The sequence below is a fragment of the Tinamus guttatus genome, unplaced genomic scaffold, assembly GCF_059628265.1.
Source record: "Tinamus guttatus ecotype Peru unplaced genomic scaffold, ASM5962826v1 Tinamus_guttatus_pri_ptg000376l, whole genome shotgun sequence".
NCBI classification, from domain to species: domain Eukaryota; kingdom Metazoa; phylum Chordata; class Aves; order Tinamiformes; family Tinamidae; genus Tinamus; species Tinamus guttatus.
The window spans coordinates 2,420,921-2,437,030 of record NW_028288910.1 but is presented as its reverse complement, the minus strand read 5'-3'; the positions used below and the strand labels follow the sequence as shown (position 1 = coordinate 2,437,030).

The 16,110-nt window shown below is 51.8% G+C and overlaps 1 pseudogene across 1 annotated transcript; it reads right to left on the bottom strand.

Annotated features, from left to right (window-relative positions):
• Positions 1 to 1,041: 1,041 nt before the first annotated feature.
• LOC148593570 (phospholipid transfer protein C2CD2L-like) lies at positions 1,042 to 5,484 on the bottom strand (annotated as a pseudogene). The gene is made up of 6 exons (XR_015913693.1): positions 5,338 to 5,484; positions 4,656 to 4,826; positions 3,840 to 3,935; positions 3,150 to 3,289; positions 2,418 to 2,699; positions 1,042 to 1,484 (listed from the first exon to the last, which is right to left on the bottom strand). The product of XR_015913693.1 is annotated as a phospholipid transfer protein C2CD2L-like (transcript).
• Between the last annotated feature and the right edge of the window lie 10,626 nt (positions 5,485 to 16,110).

Sequence of the window (16,110 nt, the reverse complement as noted above, 5' to 3'; positions counted from 1 at the left end):
TGCAAGGGACCTCCCCAAGCGCTGTGGTGATGCTGCTCCAACAGGGCCTCAGGAGACATTCAGGCTGTGGCTGTTGTGGGAAAAAAGCACGCAGCAGGAAGGGAAAAGCCTCCTCGTACATAAGTCCTTGATTTTCCTTGGTGCAGCTCTCCCTCAAGAAAAAGCCACCATGAACACAACACCCTGCTCAAGCAGGGTGTTTCCACTTTGCCAGACTAGTATTCCATGCAATCCAAACTGCTGCCAGCGAAAATATGTGAACCCTTGCCTCTTTCCACCCTGCGCCTTCAAGTAACACAGCAAGCTGCCCTTCGGCCAACATCACCACATGCCTCACAACGCATTCCCATGCACAATGCTGGTTGTCAGCGCTCATCTACTGGCGTGCAAGGCCGGCACTGCGCAAGCCCCAGAGCCTGCCAACACCTACCCAGGCAGCTCCCAGTAACGTTTCACACCATGTCTAAGTGAAAAGATTCCACTGGCACCAGGCAGCTGGTATGCACATGGAGCTCGGCTCCTTCTCTGTTCTCAAGAGCCGATGCAGAGAGTGTCTGAGCGTGGCAGCACTTAGAGCAGCCCCCGCAAGTTCCTGCACGGGCTTGGTCTTCTGCAGCACCTCGCCTCGTGCTCTAGGCCTCCCTCTTCCCAGAGGCTCCTCCCTTCACCAGAACAGAACACAGGCATCTCTCAGCACTCTCTGATCCAGAGAGCATTCCCAGTGCAGCTCACACTGCTGATGGCCCACGAATACCTTGTCCCACAGCGCGTCACACCTCAGTCAGGGCACGGCGCCTGCACCTGGCAGAAATGCTGCCGACCAGGCTGCCAGGGACTGCGCCCTTCTCCCTCCTGAGAGGGTCAGAGAGGGCTGCGGTCCACACCTCTGGGAGAGAGGGCTCTCCTGGTGCTTTCCCAAAGGTGAAATGTGGGGCTGTCACACAGGCGGTACCATCCCTTTCCAGCAGGGCTCCGATGAAGCTAAGCTGAATGTGCTTCTGCAGCTCTGGGCCCCACAGGCCCTTGCGCAGGCCAGCTGCATTTCTCGAAGGAGCACACGGGGTCACAACCGTCAGAGACGGCGGGGAGCAGCCTAAGCCCCAGCTTTTCCAGACCTCTGCTGCCCACACAGTGCGATGCACGGGGCATATCTTCCCTCAACCAACGCTGGAAGAAACCGGACTGTAGGTCTCAGACACTGTGGAGCGGGAAGAGACAAGAAAAGGGTTTCTGTGCAGTCTTTCTGCCTTGCCTCTCCCTCCTTCAGTTCCCACCTGGTGGCGTGCTGTTGCCAGCTTTAGGCTTGGGTTTCGACCTGATGGAGAAGCACTTGATGAGGCGGCAGGAGAAGCTGCCAGCTTTTGTCCTCGCGGCAGAGCTGATGCTGATGTTAGACAGGTCATCATGCGACTGACTCAGGCCCGCTTCCTTCTGCTTGCTCCTCCTCTGGAAGATGAGCTTGGTGCCGCTCCGGAGAAAGCTAACTGCAGCGACAAAGGAGGCAGGTCAGGGAACAAGTTACAAGTTCCATAACTTCATAGCATGCTACAAGTGCCAGGGCTGCAAGCAGAGATATCCAAGGCATATGGCCTGCCTAAGTGACAGTCGCTAGCACAGACAGTCTAGAGCAAGACCTCAAACCCTTGGATGTGAGGGCGATCTGGCTGCGACATCTGTCACCCCATTGATGCCAGGGTTGATTCGACTGATCTGGCTGGCTAGACAGGTGTCCCTTCCTCCCTCAGCGCTCCATGTGCATCCCTCCCGAAGCTGCACACTCCGGTGAAGAGGATGACCTTCCTCGATATAGACGTACCGTTCATCGGTCAAGGGTATACGGTACCTGCGCTCCCCTGCTAGAACCTCCAAACAAGCTCAAGCGGGGCACACCTGCTCTACTCCTTACAGATGTATGGAACAGGGACATCCTACGGCCTTGCGGGACAGAGGGGCTGGCTATTGGGACGCTAACAAAGGCTGCAGTGAAAAAAAGAAGGCGGGCGCTTACACCTGCACCATCCACTTGGTTCAACATCCCGTTCTGTGCCCGTGCAGCAGAATTCAGGAAAGGGGAGAATCCTTCTTCCAAGATGTAAGCATACATGCCTGATCAGCGCATCAGAGGCTCGAGAGTCCAAATAGCTTTCTGGGAACATGCAAACTGTAAAAAGCCCCATCTGATGGGCCACAGAAATCTTCTGACCCTCAAGTAAGTGGACACCCTCAAATAGAGATGTCTGGGACCATCCCAAAGGGGACAGCAAGAGCAAGACAGGCTCTTCCTGGACTCAACTGCAGGCCACCATCACTGAGCCAAAACGTGGAGAAGACACAGACTCAGGCAGCCCACTCAGCCAGCACTTCACCCACAAGCACAACATGCTGACGTGTGTTATCGCCCAATTGCTCATCCTCACCTTTGTGATTTTTCAAGCTCCTGGTCTCCAGAGCTCCCGTGGAGCCAGTTTCAGACTCAACATCTTCCACCGATGGCCTCTCTGGGATGTCCGATTGCGTCGTCTCATCCAGATCCTGGCTGGTCCTTTGTCCTGACAGCGATGCTTCCAACAGCTGGGATGATTCGGTAGGACTGTGACCCAGGTCATCTGCACCTGCTGCTACAGGATCCCCATACGCTGCGGCCACAATCCAGCAGCATAACCCAGAGAAAGGGCCATTTCATCTTGGGCAATGGGTACCTGGAAGGGGTTCAAGGGCAAACAAAAGGAAGCCAGGGCCTCAAGGAGCAAATTCATCCACTTTTTCCATCCACACCTACGGATGGATTGTCCTGTTCAGCTCCTCAGGGCTAAAAAGCACGGAGGCACAGCCTCTCCTGTTGTGTGGAAGCATCCTGGAACGTACCAGATTCCAGTCTCCCACATCTGCTCCCTCGCTCCCATCGGCAAGCCCCACAATAATTCCTTAGACTCTCTACAGCTGTACTGCAGAAGAGCCGAGTACCTTTGCCACCCACCGGGAGGCAGCGACAAGCAGCAGAGAAGCAGCAGAATGATTCTGCAGAGCAAGTCATCTGGGCTTGGCCACGCCTGCCCAACGCTGCTCCTGATGGCAAGGGCTGCTTTCAGCAGCGCATCCTTAGAGACAACAGCCCAGACCGGAGATGGAGCTCCCACAGTGCCAGTTACTTTGGAAAGTCCTGAGATGATTAGCGTGCTCCGTCTTGTTGGGTTCTTCTTGGCAGGCTTGTTATTTGCCTCGGTCAGCTGCCAGATCACTGTATCAGCCACCGGATCCAAGCCATTGGGCATGTGGCTGTCCCCCGAGCGCAGGATAGGGTCAAAGAGCACCCTTTAGCAGCAGCAGAGGTCACTTGCCAAGCACAGGGCTCGTAACGGGCAACTACATGCGCTGGACGGTAGAGAACAGCACTTCCTGGACTGGAAATGAGCAGAAAGAAGGAAGCTCCGCAGAGCTCTCAGCTCTTCCAGGCATATCTTTGCTATCCACCCTGCCCCAGACCTCCCAGATGTTAGGCAGCCTCTGCTGCAAACTGTCAAAGCAGCCCCAGCACTATGCCTGCAAGGCAATCAGCAAGCCAAGCGCGCGGCAGTGAAGCTCACTGCCTCCAGATGGTTCACAGCTGTTCTTGGTAAGCAAGGGAACGTTCTGAGTCAGGCACTGGAGAGCCAAGGGGGAATATAACTCCTCTCCCTTCAGGCCCTTGGACATTCTCTTCCCCAGCAACTGCAGGCGAGTTAGGTCACCCACACAGGGACCTGGGCCATGTGCCTTACCAACCCCATTGGCAAGAAAGATAGATTAAGTAACATCACCGCTCCAGTATGACCCTCAGGCTTCCAAGCACTTACAGCTACTACCGGATATGGCGCTGTGAGGACATCTGCTCTCCAGAAGCACTGTTGTCTTCTTCTCGGTCACTTCCACCTTGGATGGGGACCTTGATGGTGAATCTGCTTGCACAAGAAGACAGAGATACAAGATTAGCACCAAGCAGACACGAAGCCTGGGCAAGGTCACCATTTTATGAAGTGAAAGTCACACTGCCTCGAGCACGTGCAGTGAGCCTGCAGTGCCTGACTCCATGTGGCCTCCTCGTAGCAAGGAAACAGTAAGGCGCCTACTGGGTTATGACACATTAAGCACCCCAGCACAAGGCCCCATTCATGCTGCTCCCCAGACCCATCCCACAGAGCAGCCAGCACCATGTTCACCAGGTTCTCGGACTGCCAGCACCAACAACCGTTACTCAGCAGCCTCAGCGCGCTTTCAGCTTCGCGGGCAGCATGCAGAGCACAAGTGCTTCAGAGCAGCAGCACACTGAGTAAGAGCAGCACAGCACTTAGCGCAGCAGCTAAGCAGAGCGGCTCTGCAGCAGCGTATACAAAATGAGAACGAGGGCCTCCTGCCACCACGGGCTGTCAGAGAAGCTCCCCCTTTCACGGTTCTCCCTAGACATCGTGCTACAACAACGATGCTCACGGGCCAATCCAGAGGGCAGAAGTACTGCCCACCCAAGCACTGCTTAAGAGATGAGTCAGCAGCAACCACATCACACAACGGCGATGCAGTCTGGCTACTGCCCGAGCAGGTAGTCTTGGGCAATCCCCAGCCGATTCGGTGCCCACCAGAGGCAGCACCTGGGCAAGATGCCTGTTCTAGGGCAGCCTTACCCAGTTTGCAGCCTGCCTTGGGCCGGGACTGAACTATGGTAATCACGATGGTGCCATCAGGCACGATGGTCTGGTCCATCTTGACCTTCCTGGTGGAGGTGATGCTCATATGTAGAGATGAGGCATGCTGAGCAGAGAGCTGAGGCATGCAGGAGACTCCCGGTACAGCAGCTGCCCAGAGTAAACCCGAAGCCCCATGAGGCTTTCCTCCTCCCAGGAGGAAAGGCAGGCAGGACGGATGGCAAGAGCTACTGCTCAGGGCTTTCAGTACTGCTGCAAGCCACGATGCACCTTAGTCTCAGCCTCCTAAGCCTGCCCTTTCTGAATGCCTGAGAAAGTCTCAAAGCCACGGCAGCAAAGACTCCAGTGAGCGGCCGTACCGGAGTGGTGCCATGGGCCCAGGCAGCCCACGTGCTCAGGCAGGAAGATTCTTGCAGCCCTTTCTCACACCAGGGAGGCCAGGCGCCCAGAAGTCATCCTTACCGGGGTGTCCCTCGAAGGGAGGGACGCTCAGGAACCGCAAGCGAGGCGCGAGGTCACTCGGTGACACCCTCTCCTCAGCCTAGGACAGCCAGTGCCCCGCAGCACCCCTGGGCCTCAGCGCGCTAGTCCCCAGGGAGGGCCTAGCATCGACACGGCCCTGGGGCGTGCGCTGGCAGGGCCCGTACAAGCGGCGCCTCACCTCCAGCGCACTCCTTCCTTCAGCTGCCAGCGACTGCCCCGCTCCCGGCGCCAGCGAGCAGACCTGTCTCCCACACGGCCGTTTGCCCAAGGAGTCCAGGCCACAGAGATGTCCAGCCACAGACGACAGCGCAGGAGCATGGGGCATGCTAAAGGGCACAAGGAGCAAGAGCAACATCAAGAGCTGAGCAAAAGAGAGAAAAGAGAGCAACACAGGACGCAAACAGCAGCCTAAGCAACGATGCAGATGCGTCAGATTAAAAAAAAAAAAAAAAGACAGACCAAATTAAATGAAGCCAGGTTAGGCACAATTTGACCAGTGCAGAAAGAACAATGCTAGCAAAAGTTACTGGGACACTGGTACACAATATATGAGTCCATAATCTATACCTGGTATAGATTTCCTCTGCCAAGTTCCTGACACAAATGAAATATCTGAAGCTACACTTTAACTTATGTGCAGAACAACTTTAAAATTATACAGGAGCAAAAAAAAAAAAGAAAGAAAAAAGAAGGTGCACAAACACAATAAAAATAGTACTTACGTTCAGCAATTTGCTACAGAGGAAAGCTGAGCTAAATGTTGAAATCCCCAGACAAGTTTCTTAGCTGCTCACTGGCACCAGACCCATTTTGAACACCGAGTGTATCTTCAATGGCAAAAATAACGCTCACAGGGCCCTGCCGAAATGCTGTCCCAGACCTGCTCAGAGTTATGTTCTGTATCTGAAAAACAAGATTGTAGCAAGGTTAGAAAAATCACATAATTGCCATTTCCACTCCTTCTTTCACAAAAAATTCCTTCCTAATGTTAACTGGTACTCTACAGCGAACAGAGGAACATCAATTAATTCTGGATTAATTTAGCCTGCCAAGTCATAGCAAGATCTGACAGCAATGATTTTAAAAAGGGCCGGGTAGCTTTTAGTGGACGAAGTATGACTGCATTTATCTTCCTATTGTATTCGTGATTGATCTTTGATACAAACTTTCATCTTCTTGAATCATCTTCTCAGAAGGTTTGAACCCAGAGGGATGTCTGGTGCCAAATTGTCCTGACTTTACGACAAAGCACCAGAGTTCTGCATGATTTAGAAAGCAAGTGGCATTTTGCAATTCAAGATCTTTTAGCTTTTCTTACATACCTTTTAGATAACTACACATGCGTTGCTACCCTTTCTTTCGGACCAGACAGTTTCTCAAGTCGGCAGTGACCGAGTTGGTGGTTGTGCTGCCCTGCCAGACGAATCTATCTGCCCCTAGATTGGACACTTTTGAAGAACACCTGGTTATGGAGCAGTTCTTCCAGCTTTTGCTGATAGGGTAGACGGTCCTTTCTTTTGTAGCTCCAGTTTAACTCCCCTTTCAAGGCTCCTTGCTACTCACTTTAAGGGTCCATTTACATTCCTTCTGCCAGCCTGGCATTTGGGGTCAGCAACTTTCAGGTTCCAGAGACATTGCTACAAAGGGAATACTATCCCAAGGTGCCATAATGGGTTTGAACCTGCATGTGCTACAGCGACTCTTGCAGGATGGCATCCTTCCAGGGCAAACCAAGATATCAAACTAAACTGATGAAAAGGGGCTGCTTCCATAACACAAGTACTTCCCAGGCAGGAGGTAACACATAGAGCTGCACAGCACCTACAGCAAGTTGGGGGAAAAAAAAGAAAAAAAAAAAAAGGAAAAAGAAAAAGAAAACGAAAACGAAAAAGAAAAAGAAGGTAGGGGACAGAATGGAATTGGTAGTTCTCCGGAGAGTACTAGCTCTGTACTTCCAGGGGGAGGACGTGCACGAGGAGATGCACAAGAAACATTCTCATCTGCTCCAAGCACTTGCATATAAGAGGGACTACATCAAAATGAGGGATTCCTGGACTTTGTCTTCACTACACACGCACTATCCCAGGGCCATAAGCTTGCTTTAAAGGATCAGGAGTGTACTCATTTGGGCACTAATACTCACAGAATCCATAGGCACTCTATCAAGGAGGATTCTTCGTCAAAAGCTCTGACAGAGTGTTGCTACGTAATAAACCTTGACAAGCAGCTCTTCATGCTGATCCTCCAGCTCAAGTTTCTTCTGCTGCATGTAGTCAAAGGTGCGTTTTTTTGCATTCCACTGCCAGGGCCTCCCCAGCAACTCCTGCAGCAGCTCCCTCCCCCCATCAGAAGAAAAACAACTGAAGGACTTAAGATAACCTACTTCAAATGGGGAAACTAGTGCATGCTGGTGGGCAGGGGACTCAAAGAGCCAGTCTTGGGGACAAACAGAAAACTCTCTAATGTAGACGGGGTGGTAGTAGTTTGGGCCAAAGAGGCAGCACCTCTTTGAGCCACGCTGTTCCCTGCATATTTGGCAGGGGAGGCCGCCTCTTCCTGCCATAATGGTATCCAACACCAGCAAGGACACAGTGAAAGATTTAGGAGACTACAGGATTTACCAGAAGCATTTCCAGTTATGAAGCTCATGTCAGAGCCTGCAAGAAGAGGGAAAAAAAAAAACATACACGCCGAAGACAAACAGGAAGTCACGAGCCCTCTGCAATCCAGACACGCTTCTGCAGTTATCGCTATTTCAAGGCGCCCCTTCTGCAGCTCTGCGCAATTTATATTCCCAGAAGCTGGACACAAGGGTGAAGTGCAGCTCAAAGAAAGCTAAGGCAGAACTGCTCTGGCCTATAAATTACTGCTCTCAACCACTGCACAAATAAAGTGCTAGCATTCCTGCCAGGAAATCCTGCCAAAGGATGAAGGTAGGTTAGGTACTAATGCAGCAGGTCCTCATCCTTAAATTGTGTCTAAAGGGGCAAGTCTTGTGGTCACGAGTTGAACGAGTTGTGATTCTCACAAATAACATTTGTGAGAGGCTGCACAGAGGAATTAGATACTGGACAAACGTCGCCTTCGAGTGTGGAACTATACATTTGAATGCCTAGGACGTACCAGAGATCTAGCATACTTACATTTACTGTCTATCATTTCTCCTACGTCACTTCTGTCTGAACAGGCTTCTCCATCTTCTCCGGTTGTTAGTGGACGGATGCCCTATGAGAAAGCAAAGAAAGGAAGACATTGAAAAGGAAATTAAACAGATTCACAGAGCCTCAAAGGCTTTCACTCTTTCCCCCCACCCTTGGCCTAAATGTTATCATTTGTTGGGCAAATGTTATCTATTGGTTATCATCTACCTGCTATCATACCGGAAAAGGGAAAGAAGCAATACTTTCTCTTAAGATTAATTTCCCTGGCTGAAGTTAGAGAGAAGCACAACGTGTAAGCAGAGAGTAAAAGCAAAACATAGATCCAATTTAAAACACTTCTCTCCCTAAGGAGACATGCCCCTCCCAGTATTGGCTACTGGGATTAAAAGAGCATCAATGTAAAAAGCATGAAATGGAGAAGAATACGCGTGCACACACACACACACACACCACAGGTTTCTGAGCCATGAGAAGCCCAGGGAAATCTATTATGTCTAGAAAAGCTTCCTGCAGCATACAGTACTTTAACATATCGTATTCCATTAAATGCAGGTTTGCAACACTGCTGCTGGGGGAGTGCCCCTGCATACAGCCTTGCTCTGCGAGGAGCAGGGCTCTTCACAGGCAGCTCTGTATCATAAACAGCAGAAGTCAGATTCTGCAATTAAAGGCACTGTCAAACACTGCACACACATACTGTGTATTCAGGCACCAAGGTGACGACAGATTGCTACATTTGTATCCTGACATATTTCTACTTCAGCATTTTTAAGCCATAAGTCTTCTGCAAGAAATAGTCTTGAGGACATAATGGGAATGACATGGTGGGGGGGGCATAACAGGAATGACACGGGGCGGGTCACAATGGGAATTGCACAGCAGGGTGGTCGCAGTGGGAATGGCACAGTGGACTGGGCTGTCTACGTACTAGGCTAGAGGCTGCGGCTGGGCTGAGGGGCCGGCGGAGAGGAGGCCAGAGCGGAGCTCAGCGCAGGCCGGCACGCTGGTACAGAGGGCAGAGCAGAGCGGCGGGTGGAGGGCCGGGCTGAGGGAGGAAGCTCCGGGCAGGCCTCGGTGAGGGCAGGAGCAGGGCAGTGCCAGGCCAGGGCTACATTAGGGCAGGTCGCATTCGGGTAGGTAAGCTTAGGGCAGGGCTTAGGCTGGGCCAGTTAGGCTCAAGGCATGGAGGCATAGCATAGGTATCTGGCTGGAGTCGAGAGGGTGGTGATCAGCGGCACGGCTCAGTTGGAGGCCTGTAGTTAGCGGTGTCCCCCGGAGGTCAGTCCTCGCCCCAGTCCTGTTCAATTTATTCATCAATGACCTGGATGAAAGCACAGAGTGCTCCCTCAGCAAGTTTGCTGATGATACCAAACTGGGAGGAGTAGCCGATACCCCAGAGGGCTGTGCTGCCATCCAGAGGGACCTGGACAGACTGGACAACTGGGTGCTGAAAAACCTCATGGAATTCAACAAGGCCAAGTGCAAGCTCCTAGGGAGAAATAACCCGACACCAGTACAGGCTGGGGACCGACCTTCTGGAGAGCAGCTCTGCAGAGAAGGACCTGGGTGTCCTGGTGGACGACAAGGTGACCATGAGGCAGCAGTGTGCTCTTGTGGCCAAGAAGGCCAATGGGATCCTGGGGTGCGTTAAGAAGAGCGTCTCCAGCAGGTCGAGGGAGGTGATCCTGCCCCTCTACTCAGCCCTGGTAAGGCCGCATCTGGAGTATTGTGTCCAGTTCTGGGCTCCACAGGACAAAAGAGATGTAGAGCTGCTGGAGAGAGTCCAGCACAGGGCTACAAGGATGATGAGGGGCCTGGAACATCTGCCCTGTGAGGAGAGGCTGAGAGAGCTGGGCCTGTTCAGGTGGAGAAGAGAAGGCTGAGAGGAGACCTGATCAGTGTATATAAATACCACAAAAGAAGGAGCGAGGAGGTCTGAGGCCCACCTCTTTTCAGTGGTGGCCACTGACAGAACTAGAGGAAATGGCCACAAATTGAAGCACCGAAAGTTCCACAGGAACTTAAGGAAGAATTTCTTGACTATGAGGGTGCCAGAGCACTAGAACAGGTTGCCAAGAGAGATTGTGGAATTGCCTTCTCTGGAGATCTTCAAAACCCGCCTGGACACAGTCCTGTGCCACACGCTCTAGGTGACCCTGCATGTGCAGGGGGATTGGACTAGATGACCTCTAGAGGTCCCTTCCAACCTTAAGAATTCTATGATTCTATGACAGGTAGGCTTAGGATAGGTTTAGGATAGGTGGGGGTGGGGTTCAGGCTGCCAAAAGTCCTTGGAATGAGTGGAAGGCACCACCTGGTGAGTGTTACAGCCCTGTGGCTTACAGGCAAAGAGACTTTCCCTTTATGCTTCTTTGGCTGACCTCTTCCTTTCATACAGCTGGTCAGCACCAGTGGGAGAATCTTGTGTGGGGGTCAACCTACATCTCCTAGATAGTAACATGGTTCTGGTTGTTGCTAGTGGTGCTGCTGCAATGCTAGTTTCAGTCGTGCGGTTGTTCAAGTCGGAATGGACAGGACGCCGTTGAGAAGGGCCCAAATGAAAATCACCATTTCACATCAGGTTCCTTGGATGCGAAACTCATAGCATATGATGAGCTGTCCTCTGGGAAAGTACTTAGATTTTCTAGGTCAGAATTACAGGTCTCTATGAAATCAACTTAACTGGGAGGAACCACCTTTCACCCTTGAATTAATCTAAACTTGGAGCCAGAAAGAGCTCAGTTCAAATACACAGCACAAAGGGCTGATGTGCTCCAAGTTGATCTTTGTGCACAGCCAAAAGTGCAGAGAAGCTACTTCTTTTAAAACAAGAGTATGTAAACTCAATAAATTTCGCCCCTCACACAGAAATGGTAAAGAATTTCAATTTCCAAAGCTAGACTACAATGCAGCCCTTTTAGCCCAAATATCAAGTGATTCTTCCCCTGCAAAACAAAACTGATAGGACAGAGACTCTAGTAGCAAGTTTCTCAGCTCAGAACGGGGACGCTGTCTGCAATGTGGCAGCTCTAGCAAGCTGGCACAGTGGCAGCTCCCGACAAAAGCAGCCCTTGCCGCAGCGCGGAGCCCCCAACAGGCTCCTCGAGCATCCTCAGCAGCTCTGAGCGCCGGCACCTCCTCTGCACTCGCAGCACGTGCAAGCCACAGTCCTGCTCGCCACGGCCTGGAGACCCTGTCCTGCGCCCGCTGCTCAGCTCCCTGGAGGCTCTCACTGGGATTACAAATTTGCCACCAGCAGCACCACACGGAACTACAGGGAGTGCTCTGGATTTTTTTTTTCTTTTAACTTTTCAGCTGCCAAACATTCACTTCTAAATGCAGCTCTCGCCACAGAGTTGGTAGGGGATATTGCTTTTCTTCAGCCTTTAAACTTTGGGTAGTATTTACAGACTCTGTGGCCACCTGCTTCTGTCTCACATTTAGCTCGTTACAAAACAGGAGACAAGAGCACTGAGAATGGCACAGGGTTTTGAATAACAGGGCTGGTAATCGGCAACTGCAAGGTAAAGTCCATAACTAATAGTTATGGACTAGAAGTCTTGAAATGGGATTCTTTGCTGGGTTTTGGATTCTTTGCAGTTTTTCTTTTGTGCCTTCTCAGAACTGCACGAGAGGTTTTAAACTGACATGGGCCAGTTGAGCTTGCAAGTTTCTTGGAAGTTTCACGCAAGGAAGCACTTCAAAGTTGAAGAAATGCATGAGCTGAAAATGATTGTGAAACACAATGCGACAAATGTTTGGAATTGTCCAATATTAAGAACAGGGAGGTTCAGCACAAAGCCATGAAGAATATCACTGGTACTAAAGAAAAGAGGAACAGAAGCAACATTCAGATTTAATAAACAGGAAAGTAGAAGAGATGCAGAATTTTAAAATCATTGTGAAATAGAATACCAGTAATAGTTAGAATTGTCCAACACCTGACAATACGGAGGTTCAGCACAAAGCCATGAAGAAGAGATGAAATTAAGCAAAATTCAGATTTACTAAAGAAGGAAACAGAAGAAATGCAGAATTTGAAAACAATTGTGAAATACAATATCAAAAAATGGTTGGAATGGCCCAATATTGGAAACAGGGAGGTTCAGCACAAAGCTACAAAGAAACTCAATGGCATGAAGAAGAGATTAACTGAGGCAACATTCACATTTACAAAAGGAGAAAGCAGAAGAAATGCAGAATTGGAAAACGGTTGTGAAATACAATACCAGAAATGGTTGGAATTGTCCAACACCTGACAATGCAGATGCCCAGCACAACGCCACGAAGAAGAGATGAACTGAAGCAGCATTCAAATTTACTAAACAGGAAAGCAGAGGAAAGGCAAAATTTGATAACGATGTTTTCTACTTTTTTCTTTCAAAGTAGTATCCTGACCTACTAAAGGAATCTCTTAAAGAACCCTGAACGAGGTCCAAACTTAAAACCTCTTCATTACCTTTTTCTTAATTACAATTTCTGAGATACGGGATTTATTAATTCGAGGACAAGGATAGGGAACTTCTTCCAGTAACTCCTGAGGTTGAAAACATCATCTACTTACTTACCATAGCAATTCTACTCCCCAGTCCCCATTTTAGATCACACATTTGGGTCTCCTCCTTAATTTCACTGCCTTGACACTCATTCCAACAGGGATTTCAGCAAGAACATAATGCTACCTTACTACTGAAGGAAGAACCACAAGAAAGTTTTTATTTTTATCTGGTCCAAAAGAACAAGTTATCGCTTTCTCTTTGACAACAGCGATACCCCAAATTCAGATATTTGCCTAGTACATAGCAACAACTTTTAAGAAGAGTTAAATATTTCTCACCCTTTCAAAAACTCTTCACAAAAATATTTTCCTACAAAAAACCCCCCAAAAAACAGCCAACCACCTCTGAGAAATTCCTCCCAAAACATTTTCCCCCACAAAAAATAATCCTTCCAAAAACTATTCGGCCATTTCCTTTTGAAAAGTTTTCCCCTATGAAAAAATTTTGCCCCTTATTTTTTTTAAACCTCTACCAAAATAATTTCCCTTCCAAAATAGCTTCCCCTCCAAAAGACTTAGAACATCAAAGTTGTTACCGCTTTTCCTAACCAGTACTGTGTGAAACAGTTCTTTTTACCTCGGAGCTGTTGCTCATATCTATGCAAGCCCTGTTCTCTGCTAGAGCAAACTTACTTCTGTATCCATTGCCCTACCCCCAGTAAACGCTTTACCGCTAGTGCTACCCTGAGCACCGCTGCATCCTCCAGCACAGGGGTAGCGTTGCTGACGTGCAGCCAGCCGGGCTCAGGTATCACACAGGCAGCCACGTCCTCTCCCAGCGACCTCCACCATCTCCCACAACACCTTGGTCCTAGTCTCCCTCAGCATTAGGGCACTGCTCAGCACTCTCTCTCAAACCTGGAGTATTGTGTACAGTTCTGGGCTCCCCAGGACAAGAGGGACTTTTAGAGAGGGTCCAACATAGAGCCATGAAGATGATTAAGGGACTGGAGCATCTATCATATGAGGAAGGACTAAGCAAGCTGGGCCTGTTTAGCCTGGAGAAGACTGAGAGGAGATCTGATCAACATGTACAAGTACCCCAGGGGTGAATGTAGGGAGGATGGAACCAAACTCTTCTCGGTGGCGGCCAGTGACAGGACAAGGAGTAATAGGTACAAGCTCAAACACAGGCAGTTCCATCTCCATGTGAGGAAGAACTTCTTTACTGTGAGGATGCCAGAGCCTTGGCACAGGCTGCCCAGAAAGGCTGTGGAGTCTCCTTCTCTGGAGATCTTCAAAACCCGCCTGCATACCACCCTGTGCCACGTGCCCTAAGTGTTCCTGCTTGAGCTGGGGGTTGGACTAGGTGATCTCTAGAGGTCCCTTCCAACCTTAACCATTCTGTGATTCTGTGAAACCCTTGCAGACAGGTGCTTAATTAACCAACCCTTTTGTCCGTTTTTAAGTCCACGCAAGAGTCACAGTGCTTGATCAGCCCCTCTCTGTGTCAGGCCTACGACCTGTTTCAGGCAGCTCCTGGATTCCTCCTGCCCTTGGATGTGGCCTCACAGGTGAGGAGCAAGAGCAGCACCTGGATCAGCAGGCCACACTGCTTCATTTCAAGACGATCTCCCTTACTGCATCGCCCTACAAAACAAGCCAGAAAGACTGGCAAGGCCGGGAGGGCAACACATTTTTTGACCGCTTCTCCCAGGCTGTCAGGTTGTCTGACACAACCACTTCAGTGCTTCTCACACGTTACTCAAAGCTACCTTCATCTAGTACTTCACACATAGTTGTTTCTGTTTTAAGAGGGCACTGCTAAGTGTCTAAATCTTACATAAAGTTCAGAACCTGCCACACACCCTCTCTAGTCCCTTCTGCTTTCACAACGCTTTTGGGAATTAAAGGAGGTCATTACTAGTTCTCACCGACATGGGGCTACAGCAAGGCATTTCTCCCGCTCTGAGGAGGAGCCTAGAAGCCCTGCTGCTTCCTGGAGCCTCCTTGGGTCTTACCGGAGCCCCTCGGGGATCCCTGAGGCTTGTCAAAGCTAGTGGCTCTCCCTAAGCACTGCGCACAGTACACCTAGCCTCCATCAGCCACATCTGGCACACACAGGGCGTCATGAGAACCGGCTCAGAAGAAAAGAGAGAAAAACCTGTGTGACACCCATGCGCCGACCCGTTGCCACTGCACCAGCAAGTGCCAGGAATTCTCTCTCGCTAAAGTAGCACTGAGCAGAGGGGGAGATGCAGAGCACACACAAAGGCACTAGGACACCTTGTACAAAAACATGTGCTGTCCTTAATAATACCCGGGTGCTCTTGGGGGCAGCTGTGCAGAAGGGAGAGGGGTCAGCGAAGCTCGGCGGGCAGGGAAGGTTCAAGCAGCTGCTACCTGGGGGCTACTACTCCCCCCGCCCGGGGAACCGCGCGGAGGCCTCCGCGTGCCCGGCAGTATCTGTCGCGTGCCCGTCTCCTCGCCGGCCCCGCCACGAGCTCAAGGAAACGCCCCGGGGCGGCACTAACGGCCCTACCTCCCGTCGGCCACGGCGCCTTCAGCCCACGCGTTTGGCCCTTCCCCTCCGCGCTCAGCAGCCCCCGGCCCTGCGGCCGCTGCAGGAGCGGCCTCCCGGCGGGCCCTTCCCCTCAGCCCCGCTCGGGGCCGTGCGCGTTCCGCTCCTCCAGCTGCGGCCGCAGGGCCGAGCGCACGGCCCGGCCCGCGCTGCCGAGGCGCCCTCGAGCCGCCGCGCAAAGGGCTCCGCCAGAGCCGGCCCCGCGCTGCCCTCGCCCCGCCAGCGCTAGCGCCGCAACGCCACCTCCACGCAGCGACGGCGTCAGCGGACAAGATGCAGCCCGAAACCCGCCTAGGGCACCCTGAGGGCCGCGCTCGCCTCTCTGGGACCCCACGTCCTCTCCTCCCCGCACCCGCTGTCCAAGCACCCGTCCCCTGCCCCGCCCAGACGCTGCTCCTCGAGCCCTGCGCGGGCGGGGCGGGGCGGGGCGAAGGAGCCGCAGGGGGGCAAGACCGGGAGCGGCGTCCGGCGCCCGGGGCTGCTGCGCGTGCCTGGAGAGCGGCGGGGGACAGCGAGGGGCTGTGGGGCTGCCCCGGGGAGAGAGAGAGGGCCGCGGAGCAGCTCCGAGACGGCGCTGCCTGTCCCCGCGGTACGGGAGGGACCGAGAGGGGACAGCACCCTGCGCCGCCACTCCAGGAGCCCCGGGAAGGCGCTGCGAGCGCGGCCCGTTCGCTCACCCCAGCGCTGCAGAGTAGCAGTGCCGGCCACGCA